The sequence below is a fragment of the Macaca mulatta genome, chromosome 3 (assembly GCF_049350105.2).
Source record: "Macaca mulatta isolate MMU2019108-1 chromosome 3, T2T-MMU8v2.0, whole genome shotgun sequence".
Classification (NCBI taxonomy): domain Eukaryota; kingdom Metazoa; phylum Chordata; class Mammalia; order Primates; family Cercopithecidae; genus Macaca; species Macaca mulatta.
Window position 1 is genome coordinate 1,808,301 of NC_133408.1, and position 19,690 is coordinate 1,827,990.

At 45.7% G+C, this 19,690-nt stretch overlaps 1 protein-coding gene and 1 long non-coding RNA gene across 15 annotated transcripts in view; both read right to left on the reverse strand.

Moving 5' to 3' along the window:
* The window catches only part of PCBP3 (poly(rC) binding protein 3), a 286,185-nt gene that overhangs the window by 178,972 nt on the left and 87,523 nt on the right, over nt 1–19,690 (reverse strand). For 7 of the 14 annotated variants that reach the window (XM_077995359.1, XM_077995354.1, XM_077995355.1 and 4 more), the window contains exon 1: nt 1,880–1,989. The exons of the other annotated variants lie outside the window; for them this stretch is intronic. The gene's annotated coding sequence lies outside the window, so the exon portion shown is untranslated. Of the gene's footprint in view, nt 1–1,879; nt 1,990–19,690 lie in introns of those variants that run through there. 14 annotated transcript variants of the gene reach the window in all.
* LOC144339582 (uncharacterized) overlaps nt 1–19,690 on the reverse strand; it is a 150,060-nt gene that overhangs the window by 42,847 nt on the left and 87,523 nt on the right. The window contains exon 4 of the long non-coding RNA XR_013414755.1: nt 12,002–12,039. This is a non-coding gene — a long non-coding RNA (uncharacterized LOC144339582). The remainder of the gene's footprint in view (nt 1–12,001; nt 12,040–19,690) is intronic.

Below are 19,690 nucleotides of genomic sequence, written 5' to 3' on the forward strand. Positions count from 1 at the left end.
GAAACATCTACTTATTAAAAGAGACTATTTTTCAAAACGTCAATGTCATGAAAGTGACAGAAAGGCTGTGGAAAATGTTCCTGATTGACAGAGACAACAGACATACAAGTAGGTGCCAACACCTGATCCCAGACCACATCCTGTGCTGCAGGGAAAACAATATAAAAGACATTACTGAGGGAACTGGAAATACTGGGGTGTAGCATTAAGATGGGTTTTGTAAAATGGTGCTGTGGTGATGAGAGGACACCCCTATGCCCAGGAAACAGTACCTCTCCACCCTCCAAATAACTCTCTTGACTCCTCAGGGACCAATGTCTAGCAGCACCCACGTGCTCTCTGTCTCTTAATTTTCAAAGTTTCTCTACTAACTCATTTTCAGGCTTTAAACACAACCAAGTAGCTAATACTAAAGATGCAACCCAAACACCTCCCTTCTAGGCCCCAAGTTTTCAAAGTCAAACATTTCACACAGCCATCTCCACCCCTCCCTCTCCCTCACTCCTCAAGCTGGCGCAATCTGGCTTCCTCTGCACCTTCTCAAAGTGACTCAGGACCTCTCAACCATCCCTGTGCCAAGTCCAATGCCATCTTTCAGCTCTCATCTGCTGTGCTTTCCTCCCTTCTCAAGCTGGAACAAAGAAAAAGTGCTTCCTGGTGATGCAGCATGACTGAGGGGTGCTCACACAGGCACTCTCATTAAATGCTGGTGAAGGAGTAAAATATCCGTGACTCTGGGTGGTAATTTGACCATGAGTACTTGAGATGTGAACTTCTTACAATCTAATAGTAATAAAGGGAAGGAGAGAAGGTTCTGAAAAGGGGGAACCATGGGCTGGACTCTGCTCCAATGCTGACTCATCTTTAGTTTCTGTTTCTTTACTGATAAAAAGGGTTAATTCTCCAGGGTTTTGGAGAATTACAGGAATTAAGTGAGGAACCTTTGCAGCAAATATAGTAATGATTAAGGAAACCATCTTCTCACAGGTCATATGTTTGTTCCTAGAAAGACATTGGTGGTTCTTGCCCTCTTTGTAAAAGCTGAAACAACCTTCCCCCAAGGGTCAGGGCAGGAACAGGTCAGGAAACCCAGTCTCACAGACGGAAAAGCAGCACAGACAGGGAAGGAACCCAGCCGAGGTCACGTGGTGATCTGGGAGCAGGGACGGAAGCAGAACAGAGTCTCTGGATTCTCAGGCTAGTCCTGCTCCACCAGCCCAGCTGGGTCCCTACCGGACACTTCTCTTCCCAGGACTTGTGCTCAGACTCTGCCAGCTTAACACAAGGGAACGATGACAACAGCTCACTGCTGTGCTCCTAACAACAGCTGCCCCCAACTGCAACCAGCCCTGCTGGATGTGGCCAGAGGCACAAGCTCAGCAAAGAAGGTACACGTGGATGCAGCCGTGTTCGGAGGAGTCCCATCTTGGGTTTCTGTGAAGGCAGAGGCTGGGAAACAGGTGGGTAAAGTCAAACCCATTTACTCACTACCAAGGGAACAAAGCTGTAGTGCTGTAGCTCAGCCTGTACCTCAGAAAAGCAAAATGGCCAGAGCACTTGGAGTAAAGCTCACACCCACACCGAAAGCCTCAACCTAGCTCTATCACTGACTGCCCTTCATCGCCAAAGACAGGGTGGCCTCTGTGACACAATTCGCACAGGGCCTACAGCACAAAGGCATGAACGCTACACAGAATGAAGTAAGCTGTCAAGTGTCACCGCAGATCCAGAGGAAGACGACGGAGGCCTGGGAGGAGCAGGAGACTGGGATGGATGCGGCTCACCATGCACGCTGACGAGCAAGTGTAGACAGGCTGTATCTCCAATGAACGGATGGTGCCTTTGTAAAATAAAAGCACACAGAAATGCTGACTCCCACCTGTCTAAATGTGCACACAGAGGAAATTCTTCTCCATCTGACATGCCATCCCCGGCCACCACGGACCAGCAACAACGGCTCTCCAGATCCATCACTGTCTCTGCACGCAGGGTCGCCAGACAGCCTGGCAGCACGGCACGGAGGAGGGATGAGTCATCACGAAAAATGATCATCCCTCCATGCCAGGCTGCAATCTGATCTCAACCTCCGGGAGGGCAGCACTCTCCAAATCCCTGTGAGAGAGAAAAAAGCAAAGCGGAGAAGGTCCAGAAGGAACGCTACCTAGCCAAGGAGAAAACTCAGAGGAGGAAGGAAAGAAGAGCACCAGTGCCATGAGACCTCCGCTGGGCCCATGGCAGTCTGTCCTCCCTCGAGAGGTGGCTACACCATTTCCAAATAACCTGAGATTCGCTGAGGCTGCAGAGCTTCTGCTGGCTGGCGAGGAGCGGAGTAAGGGCAAGACCTCAGCCTCTGTGACTGAGAGCATGTGAAAACGCCCTGCCCCAGCCGGCCAAGACCTCCAGGTCTTCCCTGGCCCTCCTAGTTCTGGGGCCCACATTTCCACAGTGAAATAGTGCCGCCCATCCCCGCAGGCCCTGGGTCTTGGCTGGGAGGGCTGGAACAGCCCGCAGCAGCGCCCATGAATGCCAGGGTTTGTGCTGGCTAGAATCCAGGAGATTCAGCAGGCCCAGAACTCACCCCCCAGCCTGTGCTCCTCTTAGAATAAGGATGCCCGGTGGGCTCTGCAATTGATATGGCTTGGCTGTTTCTGCACCCAAATCTCATCTTGAACTGTAGGTCCCATAATCCCCACATGTTGTGGGCGGGACCCGGTGGGAGGTGATTGAATCATGGGGGTAGGTTCTTCTCATGCTGTTCTCATGGCAGTGAGTGAGTCTCACCAGAAATGATGGTTTTATAAAAAGGCAGTTCCCTTGCACATGGTCTCTTGCCTGCCACCATGTAAGATGCACCTTTTATCCTCCTTCCCCTTCGGCCATGACTGTGAGGCCTCCCGAGCCATGCGGCACTGAGTCTTTTTCTTTATAAATTACCCAGTCTAGGGTATATCTTCAGAGCAGTATGAAAATGGACTGATCCAGTGATGCTGACACAACACCGTGTGGGCGCTATGTCTGCCGTCACACAACGCCAACACTCTTGCAAGTGTGCCTCACTCTGAAGCGTGGGTGACCCCAGGTCCTCACTCACTCCTCTCCTGGCCACTATTCAGTGCCTCCTATGTCCTCATCCTTGCCTATGGAGGCAGAAGCTCTTGCCCTGTCCTCTCCTCCCCTTGTCTGTGAAGACAGAGCTTTGGCTGAGCCCAAGGCTGCCCAGCGGGAGAATGCGTTGCCCAGCTCCTCTGCAGAGAGGGTTGCCTGGCACATGTTAGACACACCTGGTCTCAGATACCATGATACAAGTCAGCATAACTTGGGCCTCCAATTCTTAAAATGAAGTTGCCACCTGTTGCATCCACAAGCTAGAACACACGAGGTGCACCTGGGTTCCTTCCGACTCTGCAGTCATGACAACATAGCAAGAGACAGAAACCACACACCAAGAATGGCAGGCCACCCAGAGCCCAGGCCACGGAGGGCCTCACAGAGCCCAGCCCTCCCATCCTGGAACGGTGATGTCAACAAGAGCATCTGACCTTATGAAATAAAGCTGGTGGGTCTGGGAAGCTCTGTGTTTCCGCGGCTTACACTTTCCCCCGGGTTCAACTCTTCCTCTTGGCACATGGCTCTCTGTATGCCCCACACCGTCCCCTCAGCTGTGAGCTGGGATTCCAAAAGCCTCCATGGCACGTCTCCTACGGGTCTCACACAGAAGTCTGTCTGCTCCCCGCAAACGCCAGACTGTTTTTCTTCCAATGCGATCACTCCATCTCCCAGGACCACAGGCAGCACACAACCCCATGGGGTCCCTCTGGGCACCTTCTCCACTGCTCACACTGCACCCTGTTGCTCTGTGACAGCCTGTGACATGCCCACAGTGGGCGCCACTCTTCCATCCCCAAGCCCCACAGCCATCTCCTACAAAACACCCACAATCACAAAGGGCCCAGTTCCTCTCTGACCAACACAGGGCAAACATGATACTTAAAAAGTAGAAACCTAACAACAAAAGAATAGTCCTCCTAGACAGGACTACCAAGAAATTAATCTTTTAAATTAAAGAATAAAAACATGAGCGACAACAGGTCAGTACATATAAAGCCAGTAGAACAGAGTTAAAAGTGTCTTAGAAGAAGATTGAGAGTCAAATGCATTAGCTGGAAAATAAATGAAAATGTTCAAAGAAGCATTCAGGAAACTATTAAAATAATAGCATTAACTTGAAGAAAAAGAGAATTATAATTATAATGTATGCTAAAATGAGAAATTAATAGTAAAATTATAAATGATCAATATAACTGAAAGCTATTTTGGAGAAAAAATTAGACAAATGTGACTAAAATGCTGAAATAAGTATTTGAAATAAAGGGAACACAGTAACAGATAAAATGACTGAAAAACTAGGCCCGGCATGGTGGCCTACACCTGTAATCCTAGCACTTGGGAGGCCATGGCAGGAAGATCGCTTGAGGCCAAGAAGTTTGAGACCAGCTTGAGTATCTAAGCAAGACCCCAGTCCCTAAAAAAATTTTTTTAATTAGCTAGATGTGTTGGCACATCCCTGTAGTCCCAGCTAGTTGGGAGACTGAGGTGGAAGGATCGCTTGAGCCCAGTAGTTCAAGGCTGCGGTGAGCTGAGATCAACATCCAACAGAGTGTGGCTCTGTTTCTAAAAAAAAATAATAAAAATAAAAATTAAATTAAATTAAAAATTTTAAAAGACTGAAAATGACAAGAATACAACATATATATTACATACATACGTGTGTGTATATATATAACATATACATTTTTACCTATATACCTAAAAACTTGCTTAAAATTGACTATTTCCTGAGAAAAAACCATTGGTGTATAAGAAAATGTGTATAAAATCAATAACCATTGAAGAAATTATATAGACGCTAAAAAATCAGTCTCCAAAATAGACTCCAGGCTTAGCGGCTTTGATAGATGAATTCTATCAAAGGTAGAATTCTATCAAAGGCTGATAACATTTGCATTTCTAAACAGAGGACAGGAAAATTTGTTATTTAAATAAAGTATAGAAAAACATGAGAAGATTCTCAAATCATGTTATGAAAGCAAGCTATATATTACCAAAATCATATAAAAATTAGAAAAAAAGAACCTTATAGAGCAATATCACCCTAGCCATAACCCTCACGATAACCCTAACACTAACCCTAATCCTAACCTTTACAATAATTTGAACACTAACAGTAACCCCAACCCTTATGCTAGCCTTAACTCTAGCCCTAACCCTATTATTAACCCTTATTCTAGTCCCAGTAAGATACTGGGAGCATATTATAATTGGAAGAGCTATGGCTTAACAGTATTTATTCCAAGAATCAACACTTGGAATGTCAGGAACAGAATTCACTCCATTGAGAGACAAAAGCAGGAATCACATGACCGCCTAAATAGTAGCAATGAACACATTTAGTGAAATGCAGCTTTCATTTTCGATTTTAAAAAACACATAACTTAATAAATAGGAATAAAAGAAAACTTCTGTAGCTTAATGAAGAATATTTACCAGATAGCTACGGCAAGCAAACTTCATGGTGAATGCATTTGGGTCAAGGTAAAAATAAGTCAAATTTCACCCGAAAACCCTCTTGCAAATAAAACCATTTTAACACATGCCCACATTCAAATATATAAAAACTGATAGTTTTCCTATATAATGTTAAATATTTGATAAATGCAATGGGAAAAGTCCCAATTACAATAACCAAATAACACAAATTAGTTGGAAAAGAATTTGAAAGATAAAACCTATAGCAAGAAAGCTATGAAATGTAACTGAAGGCTAATAACAGAATAAATGGAAAGAGGAATTCCTTTTCTATATAGGAAACTATTTAAATATTGTTAAAATATCAGCTGTTTATAATTTAAATTACAGATCTGATCCATTTGAAAAGAAACCTCAATATGATTAACTTTTTAAACTTGAAAATCATTCTAAAGTTCATTAGAAAGTAGGTAGCCAAGAACCACCAAAATGTTTTTTGAAATATTGGTTACCTTTATCAGATATGGAAATATACCGTGAAACTAAAATAATTAAAACAGTGTACCAGCACTACAACAAAGAGGTCAATTACAGAATTCAGAAACAGACACTAAAATACACAATATTTTCATATGTGGTACACATACATAACAGAAGTTGCAGCATGAATCATTAGAAAAATGAAGTATTTTTTAATAAATGGTGTTTCTAATAGAAGAAAACTAACTTAGATCTAAGAACATACACCTAACTAAATCCCAAGAAAAGGATTTTCTAAATGTAAACACAATAGAAGATGACATCGCAAGGGAAAATACTGAGCGAGCCACCCAAAATGCTACAGATGAGACGAAAAGGTGCACGACTCAACTGGGGAAAATTCCTCCCACCAACATAAAAGCAGAGTATCTTCAATAACGCAAGAGTGCTTATGAGCACGGGGAAAACGACATTATTGTTAAAGAGCTAAAGCCACGTGTGTTCAGTTCGCTTCTGCATTTTGAGATGGAGACGTATGCAGCACCTGGTGTGTCAGGATACAACAGCACAGGTGCTCTGGTACAGCTTGTTCCAGTACAAACTTGCACTTTTGAGATCAGTCTGGCAATTACACATTATGCCTCTTTTAAATGTCCATGTCCTCTGACCCAGGAATTCTGTAGGTGTGAACACTGCCTACAAAAGAGAGGAAGCTGCTGTGGATTTATGCACAAGGATGTTTACCTTGTATTATGGATATTAGTGGAAATCAGAAAAAAATAAACAAAAAGGGAATAATCCAATAAATGATACCTAGATCCATACATGGGAAACCATGCAACCTTCTAAAAATAATGTTTTCAAACTAGGTAAGGTCGAACACTTTGCAGAATACTATTCAGTTAAAAAGCAGGGCATGGAAGTGTGTCCTGCATGCCTGACGCAGACAGTCTGGACTGAAATTTCCCCACAGCCCCTGGAGCACTGGGCAAGAGACGCTCACCAGGCCTAACGCTGCAGAGCTCAAGCAACCTGAGTAGAAAGCTCTGCCTCAGATTCACCAAGCCAGAGGCTGGGCCTGTGCAGTGGAGAGGACCAGAGGGCAAGGGCAGTGGAAGTCTGACCTGGCAGGAGCAGGGCAAGCAAGGGAGCTCAGGGCCTGAGGTTCATCAAGTTTTTACAAAACAGTATTTGCCCATATAACCTTTAAAATTTTTTCTTTTTAATAAAACTATAAATATACAGTTTTTTAAAGCAAATAATTCGATAAAGCTTATGAAAAGCAGTGGCCCTCCCCCTCCCTTGTCCCCCACATCACAATCTTTCCGTGAGCTCTTAGCCTCCTGTGGCATTTCTTTATCTCCATATTTCTAATCACTGAGTTTGCATTTGCTATTCGTGATCTTACAATTTTATGTATCAGCTGTTAGCTTCCTGATACAAAAGATGAGCACCAACTCTCCTGAGCCCCTACCTCGCCCTCCTCCCCACTCTCCAGGACTCCCCTCGCCAGCTGTGCACCTGGTACCTACACCTGATGCTGCAGCTGCCTTCTTGCACAATGTTTCTGTTTCTCGCAGGGAATCAGGGTCTCCCGACTGCTTTGCTTGGTGCTCTATGAACTTAGGTTGATTTCTTTCCAAACTCCTAGCCATGGGGCTGACCACTGCAGACCCACTCATCCTGACATCACCCTCCAAGCCTTTCTTGGAGCCACGCTCCAAGGCCCCAGCGTCCAGCTTCCTCACCCACCCAGTGGCTCCTTTCCCTCCCTCCTGCATCTGTTCCTAGGTTCCCAGTGTTCTGGGGCCAAATAAGGAGGGGCTGGGGTGAAGCTATCCTGTGCCCTGCTTTCCGTTTAGGACAGTCCCCCAACACACGGCAGGCTCCCAGGTCACCTTCCAGGGCGGAACTAGACTGGGTAGGAGAGGGCTGAGAGGCTGACTCCTTCTCAGACAGGTTTTCCACAGCTTTCCTATGTCCACACTACCTCTACTGCCTCCCCAGGTTCAGCCGCACAGTAACGCCATTCCGAAGACGTGGGGGCGCTGTCTGCAACACAAGAAACTCACTTCCCAGTCCCCTCAACACACACACATACAACAGATGCACACACACCACACACGCACACACCTTCCACACACACACGTGTGCGCACCTATATACACACTCACCTGCACACACATACACACGCACGTGTACACACAGACCTGCATGGGTAAATACACATGCACACACACGCACACTACACACACACCACACACACTCACACTCACATGCACCTCGCAGCTTTCTAGGTTCAGATCTGCTCTGTTTGTCCATTTGCCTTTCAACTTTCAAAGTTCTGTCATCTTCTTTCTCAATTTCTTGGTGATCGAGACCATCCTGGCTAACACAGTGAAACCCCATCTCTACCAAAAATACAAAAAATTAGCCAGTCTGGTGGCGGGCGTCTGTAGTCCCAGCTACTCAGAAGGCTGAGGTAGGAGAATGGCAATGGCGTGAACATGAGAGGCAGAGCTTGAAGTGAGCCGAGATGGCACCACTGCACTCCAGCCTGGGCAACAGAGCGAGACTCTGTCTCAAGAAAACAAACAAACAAACAAACAAAAACTTTAAGAAGCATATAACCGGCCGGGCGTGGTGGCTCAAGCCTGTAATCCCAGCACTTTGGGAGGCCGAGATGGGCGGATCACGAGGCCAGGAGATCGAGAGACGATCCCGGCTAACACGGTGAAACCCCGTCTCTACTAAAAAATACAAAAACTAGCCGGGCGAGGTGGCGGGCGCCTGTAGTCCCAGCTACTCGGGAGGCTGAGGCAGGAGAACGGCGTAAACCCGGGAGGCGGAGCTTGCAGTGAGCTGAGATCCGGCCACTGCACTCCAGCCTGGGTGACAGAGCAAGACTCCGTCTCAAAAAAAAAAAAAAAAAAGAAGCATATAACCAATTCAGTATTACAAGAAATAAAAGACCTCAAAGTAAACAAAAATCTTCAACAAAGTGTTCATTACTACTAATTTCCCGATCTTGCTGTAGCGGAAAAACAGCCCCGCGATGGGGCTAGGAGTGGGCTCTGGCACTAACCAGCTACGGGAGATGGGTCCCTACCTGCAAAATGAAGTGGCCCTCAGAGGCCCGCACAGACCACACACAGCCCAGGGAAGGCCCACCTGTGCTTCTCCATGAGGCCTACGTTCATTGCTGTCTCTCAGGAGGGGGGAAGAGTTCTCCAAGACATGGGAATGGAAAAACCAAGTGCTTCCAAAACTACTGGCTCCCCTGGGAAACATCCACTCAGATGAGCTCTGCGCTGCTTCATCACCACAACCCAGAATCCCACAGGGAGAAGTTGCAGGACTCACTCGACAGAGCCCACGAGAGGAAAGCCCTTCTGTTCCAACCAGCTCAGTGCTCATAGCACCTCCCTTCCCACCAGCAGAAGAGGCCGCAGGTGCTTATAAAAGTTCCCTGTGTGTACTGAACACAGGCCTCAGGGAATTTCCAGAATCTGCCTGCTGCAGCCTCCAGAACCCACGTGCTAGCAGGCGATGGTTCCACCTGCACTGCTTGCTCTGCCTCTCAGCCTGGCTGCCGGGGCACAGCTTGCAGGAGGTCGGGCTCGCCCCACCCCAGCACACTGGTTTATTTCCAGAACTGTAGGCTCAGTCTGAAGAGCCTACAGTTAGGCTCAGAAGAAGAATATGGACAACGCCAAAGTCAAAGAGAAAATGGGAACAGCACATAACGGGTGTTGCTTATCTGTCTGAGTCCCAGCGGCTCTTCCCTTGAGATTTTGGTGAAAATTAGATCCAGATTTGTAAGATTACGAAGTTGGCCCCAAGGCAACAGGGATTTGGATTCCTCTAAGAAGCAGGTATTACAGAAGCTTTAGTTAAAGCCACAACAGTAACTTAACAGGGAGAAGAGACTGGCTGGCTCCACACTCCCACACCCACCCTGCTGGTAGAGGCTCCCCTTAGCCCCCAGCGCCGTGCGGACTGAGAACACCCACCCTGCTGGTAGGTTCCCCTTAGCCCCCAACGCCATGCGGACTGAGAGCAGCCTCGGGATGACCTGTGAGGCCCCTGACATGCCCCAGCTGCACTCTCACCTCCTGCCCCGCAGCCTCCTCACTGCTCCATGGATGCACCAGGCACGTCAGACCCGAGCTTCTGCTCAAAACCCCCTTGGCCCTGCAGCCCCTTACTTACCTCCTGCACCAAGGGGCTCACACCTGCATCTCTGGCAAGACTCACACAGATGCCCCATGTCTCAGGGCTGACCTGACGGCCTATTCACATGGCACAAGGACTCCCACACCCTGCCCTTCCCTGTTTCCTCCACAGCCACTGTCAGCCCCTGACATGCCACAGAATGAACTCACTGACTAAATTTATGTTTTCGAGTCCCCGGGAAGGATGTCAGGATCAGTGTGCCTGGGACATCACAGGCACACTGTAAACATCTGCTAAACAAATGAAGGAACAAAGAAAGTATTTGTTCAAGTAATTTGTTGGTAAGAACTCTCCTCTTGGCTGGGCGCGGTGGCTCAAGCCTGTAATCCCAGCACTTTGGGAGGCCGAGACGGGTGGATCATGAGGTCAGGAGATCGAGACCATCCTGGCTAACATGGTGAAAACCCGTCTCTACTAAAAAATACAAAAAACTAGCCGGGTGATGTGGCGGACGCCTGTAGTCCCAGCTACTTGGGAGGCTGAGGCAGGAGAATGGCATGAACCCGGGAGGCGGAGCTTGCAGTGAGCTGAGATCTGGCCACTGCACTCCAGCCTGGTGACAGAGCGAGACTCCGTCTCAAAAAAAAAAAAAAAAAAAATACCCTCTTAGGATATTAGTCAGGGTTCCAGTCCCCTGCAAGCCCAAGCACCTACATGCACGGGCCCCCAACCCCCCCCCAGCCATCTCTCCATGCCATCTCTCTGACCAGGGCGCTGCCCTGCTGCAGCTGACATCTCTGGAAGTCGGTGGGCAGGGCCTGCAGCACTGTCTCCTCAGGATGCACTGTGCTCAGGACCTCACAGCAGCCCAGGGCTGCCATCAAGCACACGAGGAAGGCAAGACACACTGGGAGTTCCGACCAACATCAGATCAACAAGGCAGCTCTTCTTATTCTACTATTGTGAAGTTGGAAGACTTGGCTCAAATCCCAGCCCCACCACTGTCACCAAGATAACCTGAGTGAGTTACTTCACCTCGCCAAGCCTCAGGGAATAACAATCCCTATCTCAAAGGGGCACTGGGAGGATGAAGGGAGTGATTCTATGGAAGTTATCAAATCAGGGTGGCTGGTACTACTTCACCAGCATCAGCAGTCATCATGACTATATTAGTTTTCCAAGCAAAACTGCAAATATACAGCACGTTCCTGCTGAAAACGTTTTGAAAATGACATTTATAAGCTTTAGAAAAAGAAAGACATCTTAAGGATAATTTTAAAAGGAGTCATCTCAAGGTAGTTTTACAAAACTAGAATTGAGACCACAGTGCATTGTCTGAGACAGGTGTGTGTTGCTGTGTGCTGGCCGGTGCCAGGTCCTTTCCACAGATGTCACCCACGCACCGTGTGGCTTCAGGCATTGTGGTGCCATCACGGCCACCGCACACACAGGCACTATCGGGCAGGGGGCACTGTCGGCACAAGAACAAAGGCGTGCAGTAGGCTCCAAGAGTGCTAACAACTGGCCCTCCAGCTCCTGCTGGTCTACATGGTCAGGTTAACTGTGAAGAAAGGTTACCAGAGAAAGAGGAAACTGCCTCTTTGAAAATCTTGGTTCCACAGAAGCAAGAACGGAAAATGCGTGTCACTCACACTACATGCTCTCGACAGTAGTGTGACCTGAGGCAGGTTCCTCATGAGACATAAAACCAGGATCCAGGGGGAAGGCAGAGACACACGGCTTCCACTCTGCTGACACAGAAAGAGTCGTTTAGTCTAAAAATATCGCCTGTGACACCATCATAAAAAGCACTACTCACACAGAACCACGTGGGGAGCTTCTCTCTCGTAGACAGTCCTGTAAACAGTTGAAGGAAAAAACAATTAAAATTGGAAATCACAGGCTTTCCAAAGAGAGACAGAAATCACAATCATCTTTCACCTTAGACACCAAATTTTATCAAACCAAAGTCATCTATTTAAAAGATATGTTCATAAATCAGTTATTGGGAAGGTCAAAGACAGTTTCCCAGAGAAAGAATTCCATAAAAAGTGATTCAATTCTAAACTGAGTCTGGAACATACACGATACTGATAAAGACTTAGAGCCGCAGGGTCCCTGAACCTTGACCCACAGTCCTCAGCCTGATTGAAGTCTGGGGCACAGCTGATTCTCAAATCCCTCTGAATCTATGGGGGACGGTAAGAACGCAGGGAGAGGATAGGGGACAGTATGGCCCAGGACACCCACAGTCTCACCCCTGAAGGGCCTTCACCTGGACCACAGGCCAAGGGTTCTCCCTGTGCAGATTGCATCAGCAGGTAAACACCACGCAGAGACTCCTACAGACAGCCAGCCTCTGTCCAGTGATGCCCAAAGACTACAGAAACATAAGAAAGCCTGGACAGATGACCATGGTCAGCTGTGACAGAGAAAGAGTGCGACTGGGGTGACTCTCCCACCTCACTTAAAAGTCAGACAAAAGACATGAAATGAGGGTGTTCAGACATGGAGCAGCAGGCAGCACAGGACAACAATCCCCAGAGAAGGGAAGCAAATGGGATGCATCCTACCAATGCCGCAGCCTACAACCTGCGGAAAGTGCTCGGGCCACAGCACAGGAAGGGGGCATCCAGGCAAAGCCAGGGGAGTTGGAGACGGAGTTGAGAATTCAGGGAGGCAAAGGCAGAGAGGAAAGGGGAGAGATGCAACTGACATCTCTGGAAGTCGGTGGGCGGGGCCTGCAGCACCGTCTCATCAGGATGCACTGCACTCAAGACCCCACAGCAGAGCAAAAGCTAGAATTAGAGGGAAGAGTACCAGAAAGGAATGCCCTGCACAGAGAAACATTCCAGAGGTCTGTGGTGGATTCCCTAGAGTCTCTGCCTGGACATGAACGGGCACATGTGAGTGAGTTAACTACCAGAGGCGGGGGGAAGAACCGATAAAAAGAAAAAGTAGGGACAATAGCCATGGCTCACACAGTTCTGGGAAGAGTTCATACTCCCAACAACTAGACTGCAGGAGCCTTGCAGTACAGGGGACACCACCACGCGGAGCACTGGGAAGGGCATTGCCTCAGTAACAGGACTGCATGGGCAGCAGAGTAAGCTGGGGTACTGAGAGGTGACAATATGCTAGCAGCCCTCACTCTCAGCGCCTCCTCGGCAGGCCTCGGAGTCCACTCTGGCAGTGCTTGAGGAGCCCTTCAGCCTGCCACGGCACCGTGGGAGCCCCTCTCTGGGCTGGCTGAGGCCAGAGCCTCCTCCCTCTGCTTGCGGGGAGGTGTGGAGGGAGAGGCACCGGTGGGAACCGGGGCTGCATGCGGCGCTTGGGGGCCAGTGCGAGTTCCAGCAGCGGGGGGCGCAGGCTCGGCGGGCCCTGCACACAGAGAGCGGCCGGCCAGCACCCCCGCCCAGGATACTGAGGGGCTTAGCACACGGACCAGCAGCTGCGGAGGTTGTGCCGGGTGCCCCAGCAGTGCCGGCCCGCCAGCGCTGCACTCAAATTCTCCCTGGGCGGGCCTTAGCTGCCTCCCAGCAGGGCGGGCCTCCGGACCTGCGTCCCACCATGTCTGAGCTCTACCCCCTCTCCCTCCCCGCCATGGGCTCCTGCGAGGCAGAGCCTCCCAATGGGTACTGCCCCCTGCTCCATGGCACCCGGTCCCATCAACCACCCAAGGGCTGAGGAGTGCAGTGGTGGCTCGGGACTGGCAGGCAGCTCTGCCTGCTGCCCCAGTGCAGGATCCACTAGGTGAAGCCAGCTGGGCTCCTGAGCTGGATGGGGACTTGGAGAACTTTTATGTCTACCTAGAAGATCCTAAATACACCAATCAGCACTCTATGTCTAGCTCAAGGTTTGTAAATACACCATCTGGTACTCTGTATCTAGCTAATTCTGTATCTAGCTAACATAGTGGGGACTTGGAGAACTCTTCCCGCTAGGCACTCTGTGTCTAGCACTGTGTCTAGCCCAAGGATTGTAAACACACCAATGGGCACTCTGTGTCTAGTTCAGCACTCTGTCAAAACGGACCAATCAGCTCTCTGTAAAATAGACCAATCAGCTCTCTATAAAATGGACCAATCAGCAGGATGTGGGTGGGGTCAGATAAGGGAATAAAAGCAGGCTGCCCCAGCCAGCAGTGGCAATCCACTGGGGTCCCCTTCCACACGTTGGAAGCTTTGTTCTTTCGTTCTTTGTATTAAGTCTTGCTGCTGCTCACTTTTTGGGTTCACGCTGCCTTTATGAGCTGTAACACTCACCACAAAGTGTGCAGCTTCACTCCTGAAGCCAGCGAGACCATGAACCCACCAGGAAGAATGAACAACTCCAGACGCACTGCCTTTAAGAGCTGTACCGCGAAGATCTGCAGCTTCACTCCTGAAGCCAGCGAGACCACAAACCCACCGGGAAGAAGGAACAAACTCCGGACACACCATCTTTAAGAACTGTAACACTCACCACGAGGGTCCGCAGTTTCATTCTTGAAGTCAGCGAGGCCAAGAACCCACCAATTCCAGACACAGTACTACACTAGGTGATGCTTAACAAAGTCAGCAACAAGCCACCAAAAAATCTGAACTTTCCAAGTAACTTAAATGCATTCCAAAACATACTTCAAAATATTTTAAAAGAATACAGAGTCCAACAATACAAAGTTGACAATGTCTTTCATCCATCCAAAACTGAGTAGGTATGCAAAGAAGCACAAAAATATATCTCATAATGAGATTAGTTGATCAGTAAGACACAAACCCAGTAATTATACACACAGAGATCATTAGTACACAAAGACATTAAAATAGCTATTATGCACTTTAGGACGTAGAGGCGGGCAGATCATTGAGGTCAGGAGTTCAAGACCAGCCTAAGCAACATGGTGAAATCCCGTCTCTACTAAAAATACAAAAATTAAGCAGGCATGGTGGTGGTCGCCTGTAATCCCAGCTACTTGGGAGGCTGAAGCAGGAGAATTGCTTAAACCCAGGAAGTGGAGGCTGCAGTGAGCCAAGATCATGCCACTGCACTGCAGCCTGGGCAACGGAGCTAGACTGCGTTTGAATAAATAAATAAATAGACCACGTGCAGTGGCTCATGCCTGTAATCCCAGCACTTTGGGAGGCCGAGGCGGGTGGATCACAAGGTCAGGAGATCGAGACCATCCTGGCTAACACGGTGAAACCCCGTCTCTACTAAAAATACACACAAAAAATTAGCCAGGCGTGATGGTGGGTGCCTGTAGTCCCAGCTACTCGGGAGGCTGAGGAAGGAGAATGGTGTGAACCCAGGAGGTGGAGCTTGCAGTGAGCCGAGATGGTGCCACTGCACTCCAGCCTGGGCGACACAGCGAGCCTCCATCTCAAAAAATAAATACATTGTATATGTAGAAGACAATACAGGAAAGCATAAAATGCTAAGGACAGACAAGAAAAGTATTTTTAAAACACACAAATCAAGCATGCAGAGATGAAAAATGTATCTGAGATTTTTAAAAATATGCTGACTGGGATTAACACCATATTAGACCACAAAAGAAAAGATCAGTCAATGTACAGACAGAAAAATCTGCGCAGGCAGAAACTACCTAAAATAAAACAAAGAAAGATTCTCTACTCCCAAAAGACAAAAATGTATGTGTAATTGGAGACCCAGAAGCAGGGGATGAGACAAGCCAAAAACATATTTTAAAAAATAATGACAAAAGGCAGGGCAGAGTGGCTCAAGCCTGTAATCCCAGCACCTTGAGAGCCCAGGAGTTTGAGACCAGCCTGGATAACATAGTGAGACTCCATCTATACAAAAACATTTTTAAAAATCAGCCAGGCATGGTGGCACACACCTGTAGTCCAGCTACTCAGGAGACTGAGGTTGGAGGATCACCTGAGCCCAGGAATTCAAGTCTACTCTGAACTGTGATTGCACAACTGCACTCCAGCCTGGATGACAGAACGAGGCCTTGTCTCTAAAACAGACCAAAAAAAAATTACAAAACGTTTTCAAAAATGGATGAAAATTTAAGCCCATATATAGATTCAGAAAGGTCAACAATCCCCAACCAAAAATAAATAAATAAATAAATAAACTAAACCAAGGCACGTCATAATCAAATTATGTTAAAAAAAAAAAAATCTTATAAAGGCAGCCAGAAAAAAAGAAACATTATGGCAAGAGCAGCTAAAAATCTACTCATTTGCTGCTCTTGCCACAGAAAAACAAAACAAATAAAAAATGGATACCTATGTGAGATGATGGATATGTTAATTTGCTTCACTACAGGAACGTTTTTATTATCTGCATTTTATCATATTGTGCACCTTAGATATACACAATATAATTTTTTAAAATAGGAAACCATGTACAGAGACAAGCACAGACAGGGTGAACAGAGAACTTTTCAGAAACAGTGCAAGTCAGAAGCCAATTGAATTCTATGTCTAAAGTAATGAAACAAAAGGCTACCGACCTGGAAAACAAAACATAGAAAAAATAACTTTCAAATATAAAAGTAAAAAGAAGACTTTTTCTAACAAACAAAAGCTAAAATAATTCATTATCCAACATACCTGAACTACAAATAATATTAAAAGAAGTACAAAATACAAAAGGAAAATAATACCAGAAGGAAATCTGGATCTACAAAAAGAAGTGAAAACCGTTGAAACAGAAAATATGTAAAATATAAAAGCCTCTTTTTCTTAATTTTTTAAGATTGTTTTCAAATATAATAGACTATGTAAAGCAAAAAAAAAAAAAAAAAAAAGCAATGTATTGTGGGGTTTATGACAATGTCGAAGTGAGGTGATAAGGGCATAATGTAATAGCCAGAAGTAAGAGAGAGTATACTTTTGTAATGTTCTTACACCATATGTGAACTGGCACGATATTACTTGCAGATGACTATGGCAGGTTAAGGAAATATACAACAAATCCTAAAGCAACCTCTAAAAACACAGAGATAAAGCTAATAAGCTGCAACCCAATGTCCTCAGGTTTTCAGGCATACACTGTAAAAGTATCCACTTGTAACTGTTGGATCTTGAGTTGTTTAAGAAAAGTTCCAGGAAGAAGCCCAGTGCTGGCAAAACAAAAACCAATTAGATCCAGAGAGGCCTCAGTTGGAGATGAACTTTGGCAAACTCTCCTCATTACCATACTAAAAACTCCACTAAAATAAGAGAAGAGCTTACTTGCCATCGTGTATACACCTGTGATGTATGTAGAAGCATGACTGACAACTGTGCCTGTGCTGCCTTGACTGTACCTTCTACACACAATGATTCAGCTAACAAGCTTAAAAATGGTGTTTTCAGCGTGGTTCAGGGAGGCGCTGCTTTGGAGAATTATCCCTGGTGTCCTCCTTACTTGTTGCAATTTTAGATTCACTTGTTAAATCCTCCTTGGTTGAGCTTGTTGTACTATTGGTGGCCAAGCAATTGAACCCACCCATTGTGTGGGCAACAAAGCTAGTAAAGGTAATAAAACTTATCATAAAAAGTACTCAATCCAAAATAAGGAAGAATGAGAGGAAATGGGACTCTAATAACAAGTGGGAAAAATTGAAATCCAATAGCAAAAAGACAGTTTTATACCCAACCATATCAATAATCACATTAAATACGAATGGTCTAAACATCCCAATTAAAATGTACTTTTTAAGACTCGATAAAAAAACAAGACCACACAATAAGCTATTTGTAAGAAACCCACTTTAAATATAAACATACACATAGGTTAAAAAAAAAGGATGGGGAAAAATGTGCCATGTTAACTCTAATAAAAAAAAAAAGCTGGAGTGACCATATTAATATCAGAAAAAGTAGATTTCAGGGTACATAATATTACCACAAGTAAATAAGGGCATTATATAATAATTAAGGGGTCAGTTTATCAAGAGAAAATAATAACCCTAAATGTTCACACACCTAATAAAAAGCTTAAAAATATATAAAGCAACCCCCTACCAGACAGACAAATCCACAATTACAATGGAAGCTTTCTACACTTCTGTTTCAATAAGTGATTTTGTAAAAACCTACACAGAAGATCAGTACGGGATACAGGAGACCCAAATAACATTATCATCCAACATTATTTAACTGACATTTATAGAACACTCCATACAATTATAACAGAATATGCCTTTTTTTCAAGTGGTCATGAGATATTTTCAAAGGTAATAATCTGAAAATTTTGAAGAATTTCAATAAAACTTTAAAGGAATAAAAAAAAAATGCTTCCTGACCACAATGGAATTAAATTAGAAATCAATTAAATTAGAAATCAGGAACAAAAAAGTATTTGGGAAATCTTCCAAATACTTGGAAAATAAATAGCACATGTCTAAATAACATATGGGTCAAAGAAAAAAACACAATGGAAATTAGAAAGCATTTTGACCTGAATAAAAATGAAAACACTACATATCAAAATATGTGGGAGGCAGTAAAAGCAGTACCAAGAGGGAGATTAATAGCACTAAATGATTATATTAGGGGAATAAAAGGTCTCAAATCCATTACTTAAGCTTACTAAAACAGAGCAAAGTAAGCAGAAGAAAGGAAATAAAGAATAGAAATCTGTAAGCTGAAAAGCCATTTTAAAAATCCTTCTGCAGGAGACTAAAGTGGGAAGATCACTTGAAGCCAGGAGTTTGAGACCAGCCTGGGCAACACAGCAAGACCTACTCTCTACAGAAAAAAATTCTGTTACATTAGCCAGGCGTGGTAGATGGTGGAACATCCCTGTAGTCCTAGCTACTCGAGAGGCAGAGGCAGGAAGATCACTTGAGCCAAGGAGTTCAAGGTTACAGAGCAAGCCTCTGTCTCTAAAAATATATAAATAGAAGTAAAAAATACAGAAAATTAATGAAACCGAAAGTTGGTTCTTTAACAAGGCAAACAATATTGATAAACATCTAGCTGCAGTGACCAAGAAAAAAGAGGGAAGGCCGAAATTACTAACATCAAGAATGAGAAATAGAACATTATACAGACACAAAAGATATTATAAAGACAATTAGGTCAAACCACAATGTGATACCACTTCACACCAGAATGGCTATAATCAAAAAAGTCTAACGGAAGTGTTGATGAGGACCTGGAGAAACAGGCAACCTCATACATCGCTGGTAGAAATGAAAAATGGCGCTGGTGGAAATGAAAAATGGTGCTGCTAGGGTGGAAAACAGTCTGGCAGTTCCACAAAAAGTTAAACATAGAATCACCATAGGACAGCAACTCCCCTCCTAGGTACAGACCCAAAAGAATTAAAAATACAGATTTAAGCAGATACTTGTTTCTAACAGTGCTATTCACAACAGCCAGCACGGGGAAACAACCCAAATGTCCATCAGCAGATGAATGGATAAACACGTTTGGTATAGCCATACAATGGAGTATTCTGCAGACATCAAAAGGAATGAAGTAAGGCACGTGTTACAGATGAACCTCCAAACGGGGCTAAGTCAAAGAACCCAGACGTAAAAGGTTATATATTGCATTCTCTC